Source organism: Rhopalosiphum padi, chromosome 3, assembly GCF_020882245.1.
Source record: "Rhopalosiphum padi isolate XX-2018 chromosome 3, ASM2088224v1, whole genome shotgun sequence".
NCBI classification, from domain to species: domain Eukaryota; kingdom Metazoa; phylum Arthropoda; class Insecta; order Hemiptera; family Aphididae; genus Rhopalosiphum; species Rhopalosiphum padi.
Genome location: NC_083599.1, coordinates 56860052 through 56885499, shown reverse-complemented (window position 1 = coordinate 56885499; position 25448 = coordinate 56860052). Strand labels below are relative to the sequence as shown.

Below are 25448 nucleotides of genomic sequence, written 5' to 3'. Positions count from 1 at the left end.
TTTATACGCATATTTTAAGTACCGTGCAAACATTGTGATGTGTGTTTTTATTTATTCGATTTAATCTTCTTATACCGAAATCCGTATAAATGATATCGTGTAAGGGTTAAACGTCATGCAGTTTAAAAACTTTTTAATTGCCAATTTTAAGGGTTTGAATAATATTAAAATTGTTTTCTTCATCGAGCAGTCACATAATTTGTGACTGTTGGGTTTTAGCACACAAATATACTATACAGAGCGATTTAATTGTAAACAATTAAATATATTACACTTTATATCAATACATTTATTTACTTTATTTTTTGTTAAAGCAGCCATTAGGTGCTTACTAAAATTATAAAATCTATAATCTTTATATATACACATTTTTTCATAGTTATTTTCCCAATTACCTTGGTATTATAATAATAAAAAAAATTATTTACAAATAATTTAAATAATTTAAAAAACAATTTACATTATACAGTAGTTGGTCACTCCCGAGCCATTGACTGTGCGGAAATGAAAGTTCATAACAATATTAGATTAATAATATTTAAAATAATAATTTATACAGTATACCTACATAATATATGAAACAATATAATAAGTATGATATGAATTAATATATTATAATAATATTGGTTAGTACATTTTGAAGAATATAAGTAAAAAGATGAATGAGAAACAGAGCATGCAAAATAATTTTTGATTTACAAAAATAGAAAGACAATTTATCTAATTAAACTAATGTACTTAGTTGGATAATCGTATGCTATAAGCTACATAATATTCAAAATAACGGCAATAATGTATTTTAAATTAAATTATAATCATAACGTTGACATTGAGTCTGTAACTCGTTAGATTTTACAATTTCTACTGTATGCTTGCCGCAGGAACAACTCTAACAACTGTTATAGATTTATTTGATTTTACAAAAGGATTACATAATATTATAATAATAATTACAACTACTCCCATTATGAACGTTAGAAAATTATAATTGTTGTTTTCAACGTATCTATAAATGTAAAATACATTGTTTTATTGAATATATTATTATCTTCATCGAAATTTTCATTTATTTTAAGCCTATTATGATTCAAGTTAGATCTTGTAATGTACTTTTCAGACGAACTCAGAGTATAATAATATACGGTAATAAACCTAATATCTATATTATTATTATATTATTTATATAATTATATATTAGAGAAGAAATGTTTAGATATATTTTCTGTTTTAAGTAAACATTTAAACAGTCTAAATATGATAAGAAAACATATGTAAAACAATACTAATGTCAGTTATTGGTTACATTTTATGTATTCTCTATAGAAGTCGATGATAGTCGAGATGTATGTATTTATGTATATTTTGTTGTTTTATACACGATAAGTTATCAAGTACAATATTTGTTTGTACATTGTCATGCATCAACATTCAATGTTCAATATATATTTAATAACTTAGTTATAATAACAAGCAAAGCTCTTATTCGGTTGTATTACTTACCGGCTACTATGTAATCATTCAAAATTCTAAATGTATGATTTAAATATAGTGAAAAAATGTAGCTAAATAATATCTAAAATCAAAAAAATATATGTATTGTAAGTATTTTACACCTTAAATCAATAAAATTATAAAAACAAAAATAAAGAGAGGTTTATTAAATTAAAAAAAGTACTCGTTTTAAGCCATTGGTATTATTTTGGTTAACTTATTTCAAAATTAGGTTATGTTAGTGAAGTTAGAATTTTAATAAATCTTATTCATAGTTTATGCAATAATTTTTTATTAATTAAGTACCTATTCCCATTACTTTAAAAACAATTTTAGATTAAGCAGAATGAGTAAAGCTACGAAGTATTGATTTTATAATGATGTGTTATTTTGGATTCTGAGAAAAATGATAAATGTATTAACTTCAGGGGGTCAAAAGTGATATTCCCAAAACGGTCGTTGTTAAAATAATTTAAAGAAATGAAACACAAACGAAAGTCCAAGAAACAGCGGGAATTTTTACCCAAAACCATGGTTTTACTGCAGTGATGGACAAAATCGTTTTTTTAGCATTACTTAAAAACAAATAATTGTTGATACTTGAAATTTTCAACAATTTTTTATATTAGCATTCTATTGTATAATATATTTTTCAAAATATTTTGATTATTTTTGTCATTATTTATTTTTTTAATTCTATAAATGTGGATAAAAAATGTTTACTGGTTCAAAAAGTATGAAAATTGAAAACAAGGTTCTTCATAACTTGAAATTTATAGCTAGGTTAGGTATTTTGACTTAAAATTTTGCTAAAATATAAAAATTTGTAAATTATTTTCTGTCTAAAATTGTTTAAGTATTCAATTTTTGTAACTAAGGACTAAAAATCCAATACAAGGTTTCTCATAAGTAGGTATTTAATATGCCTAGTAACCAAAAATCTTACAAATATAAAAATACAGGTTTTATGGGCATTTTAAATTTAAACTTGGATGAAATGAGAAATAAACAAATAAAATTATTTAAATTTAAATTTCGATTAATATCTATACAAATAATATTCACATTATGCTAGGAAAACTGTTTGTCAGACTGTTAGAGTATAGGCCATAAATGCAATATTAATATATTAGAAAATGTATATTTATTTATAGACTGTTTAAAACTTTTAAACATTTAATCTTTTATAAGAAGTTTGAATCTATGCTAATTCGTCCAGTCTTTAAAGTTTATGAACTTTGTTATATTCAAAATAGATTTAAAATATAAGTTTTCATCTCGAATATATCAGGAAAGCTCTTGTCTTAACTGGTAAATCTAATAAAATAATTATAATATAATATTGGGCTGAAAATTAAATTTATTATTTATGTACAGAGTTTAGCTCATTTGGTCTATTTTTCATACATCGCACACGAGTGCAGGGTTGATTTTTTTTTGTTTTTAAAATACGAATCATTATTATTTATTGAAAAAAAAAATGCGATTGTGTACGGACAAAGATAACGCAGACGTAGGCTAATATGTTGACTATCGACTTTGTGTAATTCGTTTACCGAATCTGTTTATACTAAAATATCATATACGGTTCTACTATAATAATACTATCGAGTAGTTGGACCAAGAGCGGCTTTAACTTTTTCAGCGTCCAGTGCAAGAATTAACCTAGCCTGATCAAATTCTTATTTTGGCTCATGTGTCGATTGTATCTAAAGTCGGGCCTGAGTTGGACGTATACATAGGTCCGAGTAAGACATATAATATTTTTCTCGAAATAAAATACATTTTATTAAACAATATATAGACTCGTTATTCATTTTTCCAAATAGCGAGTATAATTCATTCTATAGCATATAATAGTATAAGGTATTTAGGCATTTATGAAATATAATATGTTTTATAATCATAAAATGAGGTACAAAAAAAAAAATAAATAAAAATATCATGACCATATATCATAATATCATGATATAACCATAAAAAATATACTTCAAACACGTGCTTCACATTTTTTTAATATTATATATAAATGTATAAACGGTTTATAGAAATTTTACGAATTAGTGTGGCACATAGGTCTAATTAATGTTTTGGTAATTTTCTTTTAAGAATGTTTAATTTAAATATTTGCGAATACTTAAAAAAAATAATGTTCAGAATATTTTAATTTTCCAATATAGTTTTTTCAAAGTATTATGAGTATATTGTATATAAAAAAAATTATTACAACTGTATTCCTGAGTAGGCACGTCGAAATAATATTATATTATAAGCTGTTATCTATGGTTAATTTAAATTTATCAAAACGCTCATACAATACCACAAAAAAAAAATAATAATAATAATAATAAATAAACACTCCAACTGTTAGCTGTATATTATAATTGTTTTTTTTTTTTATTACGACGAGCGTTAAAATATTAAAATTGCCGTTTTCTCTATACTGCCCAAGTATGTCGTCTATAGTGTGCCGGTTGCGTGTTCGATTTTGATAAATCAAACGAAATAATACACAATGATAATAATTATTACAGTTAAGTTGTTGTCGGGTGCGCGTGTTTGTTTGTGTGCGGGGGCGGACGGACCGCGCGTTTAATAGGTACTACGATTTTATTATAACGTTACCGCTCTCTTTTACTAGGTCAGTACCCACACTATACGCACACAATATAATGTTATACCTTTTATCACGTCATCAACGCGATTACCAAAAAAAATAATAAAAATAAAAAATACGCGAGATCGGCTTCGGCGATAATAATAATATTATTACGACGGGCCGATATGTCATGGCGGTAATACGATTGTGCGATATTGTTATAAACGTGTCCGCGGCCGAACACAGTTGCCGAGACGACCGTCTTGATTATACGTTATTGACAAAAGGTTCGGCAAGATAAGTATTACATAATAATATTATACCGCGGTATCGGTAATGTTCGTGCCAACATCGAATTCGAGCTTCACGGCTAAAAATAATAATACGAAAGAAATAATAATAATAATAATAATAATAACAATTTTAGTAAAAATAATTCCCGACCGACTACATCATAAATATAATATTATAATGTATACATACCTCTTTATACGCGTTGTTCGAACCTTTTTCGCGTTTAAGAAAATGTCGAGGGAAAAACCGTTTTGTATTTTGACCGTGTTTATAGATTTTCGCGTAGGTAATGCCTATACATAATAAATACATTTTATAAACAAAAAAATAAACGTGTTGATAATATTATTACACTCAACGATGTACAGTGTACACTATATTATTTATGCGTACTTTATTGATTTTACTGCATATTTGCGTCAAAGCATTCTGTCGTACAATTTTGTTTTCAAACCATCGACACGGTATTTTACAAAAATGCGCCCCTGTTTATTATCCGATTTTATTAAAATCGATTTTCTTATTTTGTTTTAATTAAAAAATGGATAGTTTTATATATACTTTAAATTAACACCAAATGTTTATTTTAGCATTTTCTATATATGGAATAATTTAAAAAATGTTTTGAATCTTTTTGAAATATTTATATACCAACAATTTAAATTTTGATTTTAATTATTAGTCTTTTTTTTAAATATCGATAAAAAAACTACATACAAGCATGCACTCCCACTCATAACGTATATTATATATTATTATCCAAGTGACAATCACTTATTTTAATTATTAATTATTATTATTTTTTTTTTAAGTAATTAACTTAATAATAATAATTGTAGTTTGTTGATATAAATCAATAACATTATTTGTGAAACTTATTTAAAACTTAATCGATTTATTCAAAATGTCTATTAATTTTATTGAAAAAAAAAATAGCTGAACTGAGTCAAAAAAAAATATGCAAATGCATATTTTGCCCAGCCTTGATTATTTTACTCACCGATGTAAAAATTTGGAAGGACACTGCAGGTAAAATTACATTTCAAACGTCATTTTAGAAACCGTTTTGTATAATATAATATTATATTGTCTTGTCTACGAGTGCTGCCGTCCGGCGGTTGGATCGCTGGTGCTCGACAGCTGTGTCGATTGGCGGAAACATGTTCCTCCTTTCTCTTCTCCAATACATATTTGTCCGACTTCCTTGATTTTAGTAATTTAGTATCTATAGATAGGTATTGCCTCACTATGTGTAGACATCATTTTTCTCCTTAATCCTATTTTCTTTCTGATGTATGGGTTTTTTATGTTCAACTCGGTTTGAGCTTAATTACTGCATTCTGATTAGTTGCTTTTCGTATTGTATTTATTGATGGTCCTGAAAATGATCATTTTACGTAGACACCGCAGTATTTCACCGAAACAGTCCGTTAAGTTATCCACAATTATAACTTGTAATACAAAAATTGAAGCATAAAAATATCATTTTTATAATAATTGATATTCAGTTTAAAAAAAAATCATCAAAAATAGTTTAGATTAAAACAAAATAGTAAACAAGTTAACGTATCAAAATTCGGTACTTACTAAAATTTGAATCCGTCTTATCCAAACCCTGTAATTTGGTCTAGCGATAAGGTCTAAGGACGACTACGAGTTGGTTCCCAATTGTCGAATTGGTTCTCGAGTTGTCTACAGGTAACATATACCAATTGGTTCCTGCGAGCTTTTGTGATGATACGATATTGTTAAATTAACTTTACAAATTATTATGATATATTCAATCAGCAACAACTTCCTTCCCATTTTATACAGACTTAAGTCTGTATAGAACTATTATAGATTTAGAAAATATTTTATACTTCAAACACTATCTAGAATGCCTAGGTGTGGTTAAAAATGTTGCTCAGTACAATATATTCGTATTAAACGCTATATATACGTATTGGTCATTAATAATATTTTTTCCTTACATCAATAATAATAATTAAGTGAAACTAAACCATTACTACTACATAGATACAATTAGATATAAATTTATATTTATAAACTTTCCCACACATCGTAAAACCTAATAAAATATTATAAGATTATCGATTTGTACATATTTTATAATAGTTGTATACTGGAAAGTAATTTTGTTTGGGAACCAATTCGAACAATTTATTGTATACTAGAAAGCAATTTTTTCGGGAACCAATTCTGCATTACTCAGGTCTAAATAAATTATTTTATGACAGTTGCCTAATAAGGCAAACTAGGTTATATTGTGAGTATATTTTTAAAACGTTTAAGAATCAATATTTTTTTTTTAAATTTCAAAATTCAAATCACTGTAAATGCTGTTATTTTACTATATATATATATGTATATTTTTTTTAATCAAAGGTTTTAAATTAAAAATAATACAATACTATCTTAGTATCTTACGCTATAGTTAGCGAGATGAGTGCTCAACGCCAAGCCCATTGTGCCATGTCTGCTATTTTAATCCTGTTATATATAATCTGTTTCGACTATATGGGATTTTCCGTGAACACATCCCTTACCGTAGGTAATAAAAAAAAAATGTAAGTTTATAACGAAATAGTACGGTATAAAAAATGATGTATATTTTTATTTTTTAAGTAATGAGAATCAGTTAGCTCTTTATTAATTATTCATTTTTATTGCACATATTCAGTTGAGATTTTTACATTACCTTAGTACGTATATATTATTATATTTTTACATAAAAACATTATTAGAATTCATTTGTTTTGTTATACTTACATATTTCTTAGTATAAATGTTTAGACATTTAGTACTCTTTTTATTATACTATTCAACAACAATGCTTCTGCTTTATAAATGAAGACGTAATTTCTGACGCAGTTTTATTCTTTGTCTTTTTGTCAAGTATCATTTGGAATTGTACACACTAAACGCATGTATGTTAAATATTTTATCATCATTATGTTGTATTGCATTGTGCATTCGTGTGTCCTTTCAACGTTGTAAAAAAATCTCATATACAGTACCTAACACAGCAGGTATACTTAAATTATAATTAAAAGTATTATTTGTTTTTTTGTTTTTTTTTTATAAAAATTAGCTATTATAATATTATTTTATGAGTTTCAGATGCGTCAAAATTTTTAAAATGATATTATAGGTCCTTATAACTGGGGAACGGATTTAAATTCAAAATTCATTTTTTCTGAATGTCCTAAAACATTGCTTTCCAAGCAAAAAGTTCATTTCATATATCAAGAAATTAAAAAAATTAACTTTAATTTTGCATATTTTTTATGTTTTTAAGTCATTTTAATATAAGGATTGATAAAATTCGATAAAATTAAGTAGCACTTGATTATACAGTGCTATTATGAAATACAATATAACGAATGTATCTATCTAAATTGTTCATTCATTTTTTTGAAATAATTTTCAGAGTAAAAAGAAGACAGGAGAACTAGACGATAATGAAAATTATATAAATAATTAATACTCAAGAATACAAATTTATATAATTAAACTATTTTTTTCAATGTTAAAAATAATTTTAAGAGCATTTTTTGTGTAATTAAAAAAAAATCTGTGTGCATTAAATCGTATTTTTTAAGGAATTTTTCTTATTTTTCAGAGCATTTAAATAAGTTCACTACTTATAATATAATTTTATAATCCTTACCATAATTGTGTGAAATAAATATAAATACATATTTTGTATAAAAGTATAGTTTTCATTATTCAAGGTCAATATTGCAAATGTTTTAATAAAATATGAAAAACTTTTAGGTAGTGAAATTGTTAACACAACGGAGTCGTTCATTGAAATTTATTATAGGTAAAATGATAATTATTTATTTAGTCATTATTTTATTAAATGTACGAAACTTCGTTTAATACAGATTAATGATTATGAATAAACTAGTTTATAAAGCTAAAACGGACTTCGTCTTTTTATTTTCTGGTTAGTTTTAAGTTTGAATCTCACTGAGAATCACTGCGAAAGTGGCGCATTTCATAAAATATAAAATATTCATTTTACTATGATATTTATAATAATATAATATACAGTCATCGGTGTAGCAGAGTATTATTTTGTCTATGTGAATCCATTTATTCATCATGTTTTTTTCTCTCTAGGACATATAATTATAATTAATTACTATAATAATTTTTTCTCAGTGATTGACATCGTTTATAAAATATCTAAACATCATATGAATAATAAATATTTAGATACAAAGTCAGCATACTAGCGATTTTATGAGTATACGACCGAAAACATGTAATAAACTGGGAAATAAAAAATGATCGATTTATTTTCGAGAGGATTTACGTGTCATTTAAAGGTTAATGTCTTGAGAATTGAAGTGGTCGTACACTCGTACGTATTATTTTTCAAAACCTTAAAGTAGAGACATTTTATCCTGAAAATAAAAATAAATAAATAAATTATACACCTATAAAGAGACGAATAATAAATTAATAAATTATTGAGATTAGATTACTCGTCGGTTGTCACGTTTCGTTATCATTATAGCGATACTCAATACTATTTTTGTTTTCGTTTTATATTTACTATTATACATTTGAATAATTGAAAGCAACAATAAATATCGATTATGAATAAGTATTCGACAAATTATTTCTCAGTGCAAAGAAGATATAATATTATTGTTTATTTTTTCGAATTTTAAACGCTTTTATAATAAACACGGGTAAAGATTTTCGAAGTTTAAAATATTAAGATTTGGTGACTGTAATGGTATTTAACCATATACTTAAACTACTGGTCAAACAAATAAAAATTATAATAATGTACATATGTAAATATGAAAACTTATCTTAATAATATTTTCAATTATAATCGTATAATCTTGTAAGTTAAAGTTATTAAAATCTACAGTTATAATATATATAACGCTCTTTAAACATGATTAAAGTTTACAATTTAAATACACTTTTAACGGACGAAATAATGTCAAAGTGAACACGCTGAGCTTAAAAAGGATTGACGAAACCCTGCACACAAATTACATTTCAGAAAATAATGGAAAGTCTTTAGGTGCAACTCAAATGGCTGATTGACGTGAAGCTGTCAAATGATGTAAAAAGGGAAAAATTGGCCTTCATTCTATAGATAAATTGATAAATAGTTGGTTCATTTTTTAGTGTACCTATTAAGTTATCTGAAATCTCACCTCTAAAAGTTGTCAAAAATATAAAGGATGTATACAAGTACTTTCAAGTCGAGAAAAGCTGCTCATGTCAGAACCATGGAAACTATGAAGTAGTAATAAGTATATTATATAACTACAAAAACGCTTTTTACATTGATGCCTGCAGTTTTTAGGTAAGAGGTAATAATATATGATTAATAATCTGCAATTCAGTGGATGAACAATTTACAATTAATTTAATTATGAATAACAATATCTTAACAAACTTACCAATTCATTTTAACTCTAAAGATTAAATAAAATTATATTTCTTATAATTACTTTTAACAAATTAAATATAAATTTAATTTAATTATGTCTATTAATTTAGCTAAATATTAAGAGAAAATTATTATAATTTTTACAAGTGTAGTATAAGTGTATAAGTTTATAGTTTTTAAGTTTTTATAAGTGTACCATATACTATAATATAATTATGTATTCCGTTCAATTAGCAAATGAGGACCCCTACTTCCTTAGTTTATAAGTTAATTTTAGCTGTAATTATTAGTATTATTAATCAATCATATTTTTGGTTTATTAAATATTTATATTATATGTACCCTTTTAACCTGGGTTCAAGCCCGTTTATATGCAAATAAATAAATAAATAACTAAATATTAAAAATCGGTATATTAATTTCGTATTACACTGCGATTAGCTCAGTTTGTAACTCGTTACAAAAGAATACAATACCTATAACGTAACAGAACTTACGTGAAGCTGTAATAACTTAAAATTTGGGAAATACGTGTTTCTTTATATTTTTTATATCATTAAGATTAAAATCATTATTAATAGTTATCTATAACGAACAATAATGTTTAGCGATAATCATTTTTCACTATATGAAATGACAGATATTAATATTTGTGCATTATTATGTTTACAAAAATATTTTATTCGACGTATTAGATAGGTATATCGTGATAAACCATAAAAATCATATTATAATATACCAATTATCTACCATTTTAAAAATACTATCTAGATACCTAATTATAGGTAATGCAAAATCAGTGTTTGGAGTGTTTTAAAAGATCATTTGAATATTGAATTCGACCATGTTCAAGTGTACACGTTTGTATTTAAACTATAATTTTATAATTATATTTTTAATACAACATTTAATATATAAAGTATAAACATTTTTTAAATAAAGTTATTTTTCGTGAATATACAGTATTTAATCGTGTATTTAATAACATCCAGAGAAAAGATAGTTATGTGAGAAAAAATTAAAGTTTAGTTTTTTCATAAGTTCTAGTAAGTTATAATTATTTAACTATTTTTATTAACTATTTAATGAATTTGTATTTCAAATGATGTACTCGTGGGACCATGAACATTTTCGGCGGGGCACTTTTTTAATTTCTTGAAGACTATAATAAATAAAATAAAATAGTTAGTACTGCTTTGCTGTATAATAGTGTGTGTACACCCACACGGGGGTCACTGCAGTAGTAATGAATATGTCAAATTTGAATCATTGTATTAATCACACTATTGCATGTATACGAAAAACGATTTTGAGCGGAGACAATTTGTCAGCTTATGTAACTGAATTATGTATGTAACTATTTGCATTATGGTTGATTGATTTAATTTTTGTCGGAAACACTTAATTAATTATATTGTTGCATTAAATGTCAAATCAATATCAGTTAAGCGTAAGAAAGTGTGAATACGTTCATAATACAAACAAGTAATATCTTAAAATTAAATACGTATTTTTAAAATGTTATTGCGTAAAGTAAAATTAATATTATACGTTAACGTTTTAGTGCTCGTGAACAATATTATAAATTATAATAAAATAGTGAATATCCTTATAGGTATATTCATAATTTAAGTATGTATAATGTCATTATTCATTAAAATTTGAACTTTAAATGTACCTATTTTATGAAAATAGTATTCCTATGTATTTTTAATATGTTTATATAGAAAGAAGAACAACTTATGTATTATATAAAAATTATAAAATGTATAGAAAATGATTGTAGAATTATATCAAATATCTTCAGTTATTCGTTTTTGATTAACAACAAAATAGGAGAAATAGTTATTTTACTGGTGGAATGTAAAAATTTGAACTTCAAACGTTCATAAAAAATGTATTCGACTTTTCTGATAGACATTTTTTTTTAATATACTTTTAGGTTGAAAAACCATGATTTTAACGAAATTCGTTAAAATTCTAACTTCAAACACTTAGCCTTTTTTTTGTAGATAACGCTCAACGTTTTTTAATTTCTATTAATAACAACTTTTGAACAACTTTGTATTACATTTCCAAGGTTTTTGAACAAGCGAAATATATTTTAACGAAAATTTAAAAAAAAAAGCTGAAAACATATTGCAAAATCAATAAATTTATCGTTCTGCTCAGAATCTAAAAAAATATAAAATTCGATTTTCTAGTATGTGTAATATTAACATCAATTATAAAATAAAATACACCTATTTATTAGTTATTAATTTATTATTAATCTATGCAAATATGCAATATATATGTATAATCAATGCAGGGACAGGGAAGTATCTAAAAAATACTATGATTGTTTATTGAAATCAAAATCACGATAAAAGTTTAAAACATACAGTATTATTAATCACTGCTATTATAAATATATATTTAAGAATATATTTTCAGTTAGGTAGTATACTATAATATATAGGTACCTAATTTGAAATTTCGACATTTCTATGTTTTCTTGTTAATAATCCGTAGAAGATATAACCTAATGTTTATGTAATAAAAATCAAATAAATATCCAATATAAAATATTCAACATAATACATAAATCTAAACATGTATAAAATAAATTCCAGATTTAGTAGTCTACATAAAATGTTTAACTAGTAAGTAGTAACACGTAATTTTAAAATATATTTAAAAAAGTATCATATTATGATATTATGATGTTTAAACATTGTAATAATACCAATTGGTCAATACCACAATAATAAAACTATTTATAAGTAAATACAATTTTAATTTTATAATTTATTATAATACAATTTATTGTTGGTAAAAATGTAAAATTTTATTGATATTAAACAAAAAATCTATTCAAACGTTCTAAAAATCGTTTAAGCCCGAGTATGTGCATTTCGTATATAATATTTCAAATACTTCCCACTCAAATACTTTTGGTTATTTTCTTATAGTTTTGTAATAACGTTAAGTATTTGGGTATGACACTAGACAAAAGACTTACCTGGGCCGCACATATTAAACAAAAACGGCTCATACTAAATGCCAGACGAAGAGCACTCTTTCCACTTATAGGGAAACAATCAAAAATTAACATTAATACAAAATTGCTACTATACAAAACCCTCCTTAAACCAATTTGGTTATATGGTATCCAACTATGGGGATCAGCAAAAAAATCAAATATTTATAAAATCCAAACTTTCCAATCAACCTCACTACGCATGATTACATGCGCCCCTCCGTATGTTTCAAATCATACCTTACATTCAGACTTAAAAATACTCATTGTCAAAGAAGAAGCCAAAAACTCCTACAAACGTTTCCGTGCCCGTCTTGCAAACCACTCTAACCCTCTAATCCTTCCTCTAAACTCTGAGTCCATTCCTGGGAACCCACCTAGAAGGTTAAAGCGTAGCTGGAACCGTGACCTAAAATAATTCTAACCCTCTTGCCAGTAAGTGTTGCCGCTGGGTGATTACTTCATCAAGTCAATCATGTCATTAAACGTAATTCCTCAAACATGCTTATTGTAAAATGTATTTATAGATTGTATGTATTAAAAATAAAAGTTAAAAAAAAAAAAGTTTTGTAATAAACGTAACATTGGCCTTTGAGTATTATACTAGTATATTATGGTAATTTATATTTGTTTATTGTTTGTCGCTCCACCCACTCTACCCACTCCACCCACACTGAATAAAATTATTATTATTGCGGTATCTAAATACCAAATAATATTTTCCCAGCAATATTTACCGAGAAAGAAAAACCAAAAGTATTCAATAATACCATTACATTTGCCTACTGTAAGTATGGATTATTTCCATGATTTAAAAGCAGTGGTGTAGTCGTAAATACTTTTTTTTGGTATACACCTAAATTGAGAAATATGTAATACGTGGGGGGCTCTGCCCTCCACACCCCCCGTATACTACCCGTATTAACTTAAATTTATCTATTATTATAAATATTATATTTAAATACATAATAATATATAATTCCACTATAGAAAATGTATTTATTTATTATTTATAATGTATAAAATTGTCCACTTTATTTTTCTAATGGCTCCACTTTCCTCGAACGGTAATCATCGGCCGATCTGTGCTGCAACAGCCAGCTTCCAACATATTTGGTTGGGTTCCCTATACTAAGAGGTGGCCCATTTATATTGATAAATATAATATTTGTTATATTTTTTATTGTCAATTAAGATCTTAGATCGGAACATATTATGTTCATTAAACATTAAATTAAATCCCCGTTCAAATGAATATATCTAATTCCTGTATTTCTTCATTCATTGTATTATTATGAATAAAGTTGCTCATTCCTTGTACTAGTACAGATGTATTTAATAAAAATCTACGGCCCAATCGTTGTATTTCATTTTCCCCATTCTTATATATACCATATTGCCGTCATAACTCATAATATTAATTTAATTTTAAATATTTGTTTTATTAAATTAAATATAATAAATGACAAGCATGTATTATCACTTATCAGTATCTATTACCTAGTATCTACTATTTGCCTAATTTATTATGTTTACGTAGTATTCAATGTTTATATTTTATTAATGACTTCTGATGATAAATAAATAAACCACGAGTAATTTGAGAAGTTTGGACAATTTTAAATTTTCCTATTTCTTATAATTTTATAATTAATCATAATTAATTATTCTGATACACCAATTCTCTTGGAGTTATGAGAATAAAAAAAAAATCAGAAATGTTCAGATTATATGTATATTATTAATAAATTGTGGAAATATGGTTATCATCCAAAAGGCTACGACCTTAAAAGTATTAAAACGTATATTTGTTAGGTGCCACAGGTACCTAAATAGTAAATACACAATAAAAATAGAAAAAAATCCAATACCAATTTTGACAGTTTTGATTCAAATTTGATTAAATTAAGATTCCTAGACCGGTTAGGTATTAACTTCACGAGCTCATTACAGTTTCATAATTTGTATATGTAGCCATGTAGGTAATACAATCGAAAAATAGGTGAAATAACCTTTATGAAATAATTTATAAACCAGTACTCTATCTACTCGAGTGGCATATAGGTAGGTTTCATAAATTATTAATTATAATAGATAATAATAAATTATTAAATTTCACGTGGTTAATACAGCTGTGGTTGTAATTAGTAAATAGTTTCAATTAATGAATATAGTTTTGTTTTAAAGAAATTAAATATAAAAAAATTCTTACTGTATTCATGTGACATAAATTAATGTAAATTAAGCTATATAATATTTGAACTCTACATCTCAACACAAGCCTCCGTGGCGCAATGGCTAGCGCGTTCGGCTGTTAACCGAAAGGTTGGTGGTTCGAGCCCACCCGGGGGCGATTAATTTTTTTCATCTACCGACTCATCTTTATTGTCTTTTTCTTTGCACGTGTATTCAATATAAAAATTAAATTTATTATCTAAAGACAATAAATAACTTTTCATCCGTCGAATATTAAATTGTATTTAATTATTACAACTTCTGTGACATCTAATGTTTAAAAATAATTAATAATTTTTCATGAATATTTTTATAAAAATAAAAGTGTTTTGATTTTAATATTGAATAATTTTTGAACAGACCAATTTAGAATAAAATTATTTAGACGTGAATAACACGTCTTTAATACTTTAACTGAAAATATTACAATGTTACAATATCCAGTACATCATAACAGAAAAAAACAAAAAATATTAGCAAGCAAATTTAAATTGATAAGTTCATAAATTAAAAGTGATATAATTGCAATGATTTATAATGAAACTTTCTTGATTAAAACTTTTTTACTATGTACCTAATTATTGAATAATATTTAAAAAAAATATTATTTACTTATATTATAACAATACATTATACAATTATTGCATTCACAACAACGAAAAAACCAGCCTTCGGGTGAATTAGTATAATGCAACTAAATGTCGTGAAAATTGGCATCTAAAATGTATACAAGCTGTATTCGTTTTGTCTTCTTTTTATCGTGATCAGAGTAGAAAGCATAAGACGTGATTAATAAATCCAGACGATTTTTATTGCGAAACCAGAAATTTTGATGGCTAAAAAAAATTATAAAAATAGTGTTTAACGTGGTGCAATAAGAGTACACAATAATATTAATGTTATTATTAAAAACGGGATTGAGATAATTAGATAATAATTATTGTATTTTCATAATTCTTGATAAATGGTAAAAAGTCACGTTAAAAATACAACAAATTTAACAGAAAAATATTCGTCATAATTTGATTATTTGAATCGTACCTGTGTTTTTATCGTAATATATTTGTATAAAAGCTGGAAAAACTGTGTCAAGCGTTCTAGAATAAAAAAAAACCATTGCAAGTCCACGTGACCATTAAAAACACGCATTCGAGAACGGCATACGCCCAAAGAAACCGTTATAGTGATAATGACGAAATTTGATTAAAATTGTATTTACATTCAACGAGTCGTCCGACTTTAATGAACAAATAACTGACATATTTTCTCCATTCCAATGGTTTTAACATTATTACATTTGATATATCGTTATTTTTTTTTTCGCGATACTAAAAAAATTGAATTTTGTTAATCTTGAAAATTATGCGAGGTGCATTTTATAAGAAAACCCAAATTTAAATTAAAACCAAATAACATAAATATTTTCAAAAGCCACTTGCGCTGAATATTAATTTGCATAAATGGTCTGTTTATGAACCGTGGTAATAAACTCTCCTCGACCTTAGAATCCATGGTTATGATTAATTTTGTCATTTTCTCAGTTATGACAGAAAAAAAAAACAAAAAATAAATATAATATATTAACATTCATTTTTCATAAGAGGACACCACTACAGCGTTACGCGCTCTGCGATTATTTCAATGACAATAATAAAGTTTTACTGATTTCGACTAACGAAATTAATTGTTCGGATCTTTGAAATTAAACGATTTTTTTTTTTATTTCGTTCATCATTAAACCCAGAATGAACATAATAGAATGGAAAAAACAAAGTCAAAACAATAAAAGCTCCACGAAAACATACATCAATTATATTTTTTCTCCAAAAACAGTGTATAATGTTTATATTGATTACAATTTAAAACGTTAGAGGTTTAGTCACTTTTAAATTGGTTTGTTTGGCGGGCTGATTGATTGCTCGGACTTATTAAGAAAGATTCCCATTGTTTTTCTTACCCTACTCACGTTTTATAAGCCTATTTCGAACGAATTTAATTTATTGTATATTTATAAAGACAGTGTAGTAGGTATAATTAAATGTACAGTTTTTCAGAGTATTAAATTCTTAAACAAATGTAACTATACTCTGTTTTCGTCATTTGAAGCGATCTATTTGTGTTTCACGGATTGCACAATAATCAGTCTTTACTCTGTATATATAACACATTATGTAGAATTTTATTGGATTAAAAATAATATATATTCTAGTATGTTTAATTATATTGTGAATACCTATATCGTGTAATTTAGTAATTTACCCATTTAAAAGATGTGATAATAATAATAATATTATAAGCATTTTACAATTAGAAATCTAATGGTTTTAGGATATCAATATTTTGAGGGTTATATTAAAAAAATGTATTAAATAATTATATCAATTAAAAAATATAATAGGTATTTGAGATCAAAGTACTAGCGAGTATTGCGATTACTTCTACACGGTATCAATATATTTATGCGCAAGCACGTTTTTATAATAATGGTATGTAAAATTATAAAAAATTATAAACACAATAATAATTAAATTATCAGTTCTTATAGAAAAAAAAAAAAAAAATGTTGATAATAACTAAAATATAAGTTCAATAGCTTTAATTGAAATAGTTAAAAAGTAATTTTTTTTTTAAACTGTTAACACTTGCCTAGTTGTTGTATTCAGCCCTTTATTATTATTTTATAATAATTAAATAACTAATATGTGTTTTTAGCAAAAATTAGTTCAACCTACAGTATTATTAATAATTCTAACAATAATTGACACTCTATTTCTATACAGAATTATTATTTTTGTATGCAATGACTTATCATTAAATTCAAATTTTATAAATTCACAATGTTAGTAGGTATTATAATATTATTCATCATGTATCTTTGTATCTTCTGTTTCACAATATTTTATGAAGTGTTGAGTTAAGATATGTACTCGTATGTAATATAAATTAATAAAATTAAACTCCATCACCTTATAACAAAATTATGATTTTATAAATAAAGTCCATCACCTTACAACATAATTATTATTCTATATACAATATAATTAATGTTATTACTAACGTCTGTTACACTTATATTATATTTTTAACTATGTATATTCTTAATTTGGTAACCAAGTATATAATTTGGTAGGTGGTAGCCAATTACAAGGCACAACATATGTGTATCTAAAACATAAAATATTGTATCTAAGATATCTTCACAACTTTTTTAAGCGTTTATTATTTAAATAATTATAAAAAAAAGACTTTTAAATTTTACAATATATCAGTATTGAGAATTTAAAAAAAAAACAGGATAGAACATAAGTATCATATCTTATAATTTATAATATTGTATTTGTGTACGATAAGTTAATTTTTAGATTTATTTTAATACAATTTCTAGATTTGGATATTTTTGTATAATTTACTTCAATATTACTTTATTAGTTTATTGTATTCAATAAATTATTTTTACGAGCACTTAAAATTGTCATTATTGTAGTCACTTATAAACACTATATAGAAACTACTAGTGAGTTGAACTTCTTTCAGAATCGGTTTTATAGAATGCTATGATTTATCATTGCTCTCGAATGTATAACAATTATACACATATTGGGTTGTGCCGACTGCCGAAGCAAGCGAAGCAAAACGAAGCATTATTATACGCCCAGTTTATGTTCCTGTCAGTACTTACTTTTAATGATTATATTTTCATTTAATATACTTTTATGCTTTAAATTAATATTGCACTGATTGAATACTGATCTATATTGACTGTATAAATAATTATAGTTTAAAATACAATATTTATTATTTATATTTAAATATATATATATATATATATTCTATTAACAAAATTCTGTTTTCAATTTATAAACTATTATAACGATACTATACTTGAACCAAACATAAATTGTATGAATGAATTGATTTTACAATGATGTGTATTTCTTATTTTTATTTTAATGTTTGTTTACATTTTGATGTAGCAAAAATTCTTCAATTATAAACTTTTTGGGAGTTTTTGGAGGAAAATTAGATCTAGTGTGTATTGGTGAGTCAAAAGTGAAAATTTCAATTTACTTTTTTTTCTATGAAAGTGAATACAAATATTTTCGCTTGTTCAAAAACTTTGAAAATTTAATACAAAGTCTTTCATAGTTCATCTAAGTTTTCGTTAATAGAAATAAAAAAAAAGTTGAGCGCAAATTCACAAAATAATATTATAAGTATTTGAAGTTCAAATTTTTACAACATAACATATTCACCTGTAAAATAAATAGTTCTCAGATAATTTTTATTATATTTTTTCTATAAATGTCATTCAAAATTATTCACAAAGTCAATATTTTTAAAAATGTAATACAAAATCATACTTAAGTTGTTATTATATTTTTAAAAAAAAATATTAAAATACAAAAGCACAATTTTTTTTTATGCCTCTGAAGTACAAATTTTTACAAAATTCGCTATGAAAATTTACTGAATGTATACAATTTACAATTTATATTACTAAGGTTTAAAAATGTAGTACAAATAGTACAATATTCCATAGTCAAATCTAAAATATATATAAAGATGATTAATTTTTATAAATGTTTGAAGTTCAAATTCTTACGACATTATATATACTTAAACTATGAATAATGATGTTCATTATTTTGTTATAATTTAAAACATTATTCGTAGGGACTAAGAATTTTATATATTATTTAATGAATTTTACTTTTTGCAACAGCATTTTCGAAATAATATGTAGATTTATTTTAAGATATTATTATTATCTATATTTATATTATGAATCTATTCACATTGTTTTACAGTTAAGTGGTATTGATTTCGAATCGAATAACCGCATTATTATATGGAATAAATTATATTTATTAATTATTAATAAAATTGAATTTAGTTTCCGAGAAAAATTAAATCAATTTACCGTAATAATAATACAGTAAGATAAATTACTTTAATAGCGATATCAGAAAATATATCATGAAATGTACTTAGTGATATAGGCTGACAGATTATCTCCACTCGGAATCGTTTTTCGTATACAATAATATATTATTAAAATCAAATAACACGCATCCATTACAGTGACCCACTAAACACCAGCTAATGTACACTGTGTACAACGGTGAGAGTACTCACTTGCCTACACTTTTTTATAATTACGTTACAAAATATGCTAACATTTTATTTTTTTAAATTAAAAGAAATTTGTATTGGTTTAAAAATTATGAATTATAACTATTATGATTAAGTAATACATTATTAAAGAATTATAATTAATATAATATTAAAATACTTATTAGTGATTTAATACATTATTATTTACAGCACTGTTCTTTCAATACTAGATTTGTAGTTAGGTGTTGTAACGTTGTATAGTATGTACATTAAAAATAAGAGATGTTGTTGTGATTGACTTATTTTGTATTAAAAATTGACAATAATTTTAATAGATCATGGTAAATACACCGTTTTACAATGTTTTATTTGATATAGTTACCAGCAAGATAGCATATCATGATGATGGCGAATAAAATGGTTTTACCTTTGAATTTCAATGATAGCGTTACATAATGTCGCGTCATTTCCATGGTATCGTTATTTGATACATAAAAATGTTTGATAATATAATCAGTGCCATGATAATATTGTACAAATCCAGTACTAAAAATGTCACCGGACTATCGATAACTTTACTGTATTCGTTCCTTGCGACCAGCCCAAGAAAAGTTCAAAGTTCAGACTTTATAAGCAACTTTTTTCATAGTATTGTCGATAAAACAGATAACCATTGAGATGGCCGTAATGTTTAAGGTATGATAAGAATTATGCGGACACCTGTGGTAAGATACTTAACATCATAAGTACTGTATACCTCGTTGAAATCAAGTATCAACACATATTCATTTGAGCACGGTGATTTATATCATGCAGGTTCCGAACGATTGGAATTACGTAAAATGTTCGATATGTTGAAAAAAAAATGATAATATTATTTATATATTTTTTTTGTTTAATCAATAAAATTTAAAATACTTAAATACTTAAATATTATTTACAATGGCTCAAAGCCGGTTTTGAATAATTATATAATACACGATAATCGTATGTATATTATAGCGAGCAATTCAAGGAAAAACTTCTATTTTATTTTTAATAAACCAGTGTATAATCGTTTTGTAATATCACAGCACTATATTTAATGGATATTGGATATTGATTGAAGTATAAATTATTCAAAGAAATGCAACATCGATAACGTCAACTGTACTTACAAAAACGTAAATTATTTAGATTTTATCGTTTTGAATAAAAAAATATATAATTTCAGTATTGTGTTTAAAGAAATAAATATACGTTACCTATACGTTTAAAAGTTGAAATATTTAAAAAAAATTTCTAATTTCTAACTGAAATAGATTGCTATCTAATAATAACACCTAGTTTGATTTATCATTGAGTGTAACATTGTTAAAATATATTAAACCCACACAACTGTGAAATGATACATTACTGACGATAAGACCGATAAGTCGTTTAAATACATTTTTTTAATACTATATTTATTAACAAACATTAAGTTAAGTATTATAAAATTCAATTTAATTGGATATTTGATTGACTCATAAACGGGCTAATCCTGGATCATAGAAATTATTAATTTCACCCGTGTAACGATTTTTTTTTTTTAACAGACCTGTATAGGAGGTAGTGGCGGTACTATAATAATTTATAGTCTATATCATACTAAAGTCTAAAATAAAGATGAAAAAAACTAAAATAATAATATATTTATAATATATATTAGATTTGAAAAATAATCACTTACCTAAACTTGAAAACTGCAGAGAAAACGTATTCATAAAAATGTATAATATTATCTCTGCAGTATATATATATATATATATATTATATCATACAACTATACGTATAATTCAATTTTCTAAATAGCAAACGATGAACTTTCAGTAGGACGAGAAGAAAAAATGAGGAGGAACAAGGTCGGAACAGCTCCTTTATTGCATTACACAGTCCTGTGATATATTTTTCAACCTGTTTAATACACGTTTTATACACTATATAATATAATATTATCTGCTCTTGATTAATATTTTTGATGGCATGCAACGATGCTGTTTGTGCCATTATCAGTTCAAAATTATAGTCCTTGTTCGTTGTACGCGCAGTTGTTCGGTACTTACCTAATAACAACATAATATTAGATATTAAAGTAAACGCATACTTTTCCCCATGTCATTCTTTTATTATAATATTTCCTTGCGAGTACCTCTGTAAGGACATGGCGCACGTACAATTTAAGTCTTACGCGAATAAATGTAGTTCGGATTTATTTATTTATTTTTTTTTTAAAGAGAAGAAAAGAAAAATCATTATTAACTATGTGCAGAGGTAGAACATATAATATTGTTTAGTAAATATCTTCATGGCGTAATATTGTCTTGATATTCTGCGATGGAATATTGTGTCTAGAAAAAGTAGAAACTTGTGAAAAGTATGTACGAAATAATATTTTTGACAGTGTTTTTGTACTTTGTTTCGACTTTTCGAGTTAGCTGTAGGCCGATGCGGTGCGACAGATGTTTGAAAACCAGACACAATTACTTGTGTCGTAAAAACAAAAAAAAAATATATATATATCAATTATTGTACCGGGTATGTAATGTAAACAATGTTAACAAATGAAATATTACGCGAAAACTGAAAACAGTACAAGTTTTGATGACTATTAGCTGACATATTATGTTATGATATACACTGCTCGTTTTTCGCAGATGACATAAATAATAACATTTGATATTTCGACGAATCGTTGAAATATAAACCAAGTAAAGGAACGGTTTGTAGTCAAATTTAAATATAGAAACTATAGCAAAGTATTAATTATTAATCAAATAATATGTCAAATTTAAGACAGGCACTATAACTCGTTGTGTATATATAGCAATGGTATTATGTATATTATATTTGGATGAAGTTAACTTCTACACATGTTTCGATGTTATTCTATTACGCGGTATCGAATCATCCAAGTTTCCACTTGAAAAAGTTTCACATTTACGCCGTCAATAAATAATAAATAATTTTGAAAAAAATGACCCAATATATAGGCAAAAGTGAATTTTTGATTTATATAATATCCATAATTTAATTATTTCTTTTAGATATTTCCAAAACTCGTTCACCCAAATATTGTCCGTTCGTGTGGTGAAAAGGCATACATTTTCAAACGGGCTATCTCGTCAAAGAACGCCGAGTTCCCTAAAATTACCTTTTTTTTTTTAAAATCCAACCATATAATATTATTTTTCATACGCATAGAATATTATTGACGTCGCTTCTCTGTATGACAGTTATTTTGCCGTTAAAACGTTCGAATTCGTTGTTACAAATTATGAAATACAAATTATAATAACGAACTACAGTGTTTTGCCATGCCACTAAAGTCATAAGTCTCTTTTATGACAAATAATAATAAAGTGTACACATTTTAATATTATGTACATTTAGACCACTCGGATTTCAAATAACGTGTATGATTTCAAACAAATTCTAGTTGTTACGACTTTCGTATACATTCCGAGAACACGATAGGCACGTAGAGTTGTAGAACTCCGCGAAAAAAAATTCAATTGTGGCAAATTATGATTTTTAAAGGTACTAAAAGCTATTCTCGAGTTATATGTATGGTATACAGTTAAACGATAATATTCTCCTGTTTCCCATATAGTTTATTCCGATAACTTGTTATTATATTATATACGTAACAGCTCAAATTGAAAGGCACGGGAAAACAAAAACTCGGCGTAGTATACCTAAGTGATTTTCCTTTACCTCCGCCGTGCACGGCAATTCTCAGCCACCGCATTTGTTTAACTTTAAAACGCGAATGTTTGGCTTTTGGTGAGTATAATATTTAATACGTTTTCGTGGAAACCGGATTCCTCTCCACTCGCCCGACATCTATCTCTCGCACGCGCGCATACACACGAAAACAAACACTCCATTGAGTCTCTCATTATATTATAAAATATGATAACCTACGTAACTATATAGACGTGTGGCACACTCTCTACACAGGATGCCGAAAGTTTTGTTGAAATTATCCAATTACAATTCGCGTATACGCGCGCACGCGCGCACACACACACACACACACACACACACACACACGCACATACATGGAAAGTAGGACGTGTGTTAGTACAGGCGCTTCGTGCAGACAGCGCGAGGAATTATTTTTTTTACGTTATATTCGCGCGTATTACGGTTACGTGCGCTCTATAAGTTAATCAGGCAAATAATGAGTGGAATGAGTATCGCGATGACGTTGATAACCTAAATACACTATACCGTAATATATTATTATAAAGGAGATTATTCGAAAAAATAAATTTAAAACTGATAAATAGTCGTAATGCGGATTATTATAACAATATGATATTAAAAAATTATAATGTACCTATATAGTGTTAAAATATATTATTTTATACACAGGCATATTATTAAAATTATATAAGTATTAATCGATATGTATCTAAATGTCATGATATGGTTATTTTAAAGATAATTAAAAAAAAAAAAAACAATAATTATAATAAAACGCACTATGAGTTGTTGTAGTAAACATACTACCTATATTGTACGCAATTATTATGGAAAAAAATGATGAGTACATATTTTACACTTTTTAGCACGTTATACGTTCATTGCGATTTGCGACTATAATTATAAACGAACCGTGAATGTGCGTTTATTATATGTAATTACCATTAATTATCAAGAACCGATGACGTATCATTATTATCATCATTATTATGATCTATCATTGTACAGAAGGTCGATTTTTAACTGATGTATACAGGATGATTCAACCGGCATGCTCTCCCCCATATTTTTTCATATAATAATAAATTTACGTAGAAAGATCTAAATAACGTCTGAGAAGAATATCTTATTGGTACATCGATAATGATTTTTACTTGTGAACTCGGTGCCGGTATCATACCATCTCTGTCACGAATGCACGCGCTCACATTATGTGCATATTTTTCATTAGTGTTCCGTTTAACTTATAAGGCAATGTTGGGTATACCGCCGACTGGTCTCAATGCATTATCATTGCGCAATACAGCGGCATAATGTATACGGTTGAAAATTAATGCAATTTTGTACTTTTTTTTTATCACAATCGGAATACAATTTTTTTTAAATTACTTAAACGTTCTTATTAATATACACTATATTAAGTTGTACAAATACGTCAAAAGTAAAATAGACATATGATTTTAAAATCCATAAAAATACACTGTAATGGTAATTATTGACAAAGTATATACCTAATAAACTATGACGGGAAA

The 25448-nt window shown here is 25.8% G+C and overlaps 1 non-coding gene across 1 annotated transcript; it reads left to right on the top strand.

Moving 5' to 3' along the window:
• Positions 1 to 15117: 15117 nt before the first annotated feature.
• Trnan-guu (transfer RNA asparagine (anticodon GUU)) lies at positions 15118 to 15190 on the top strand. Its single transcript has one exon. It is a non-coding gene; the product is annotated as a tRNA-Asn (tRNA).
• The last annotated feature ends 10258 nt before the right edge of the window (positions 15191 to 25448 follow it).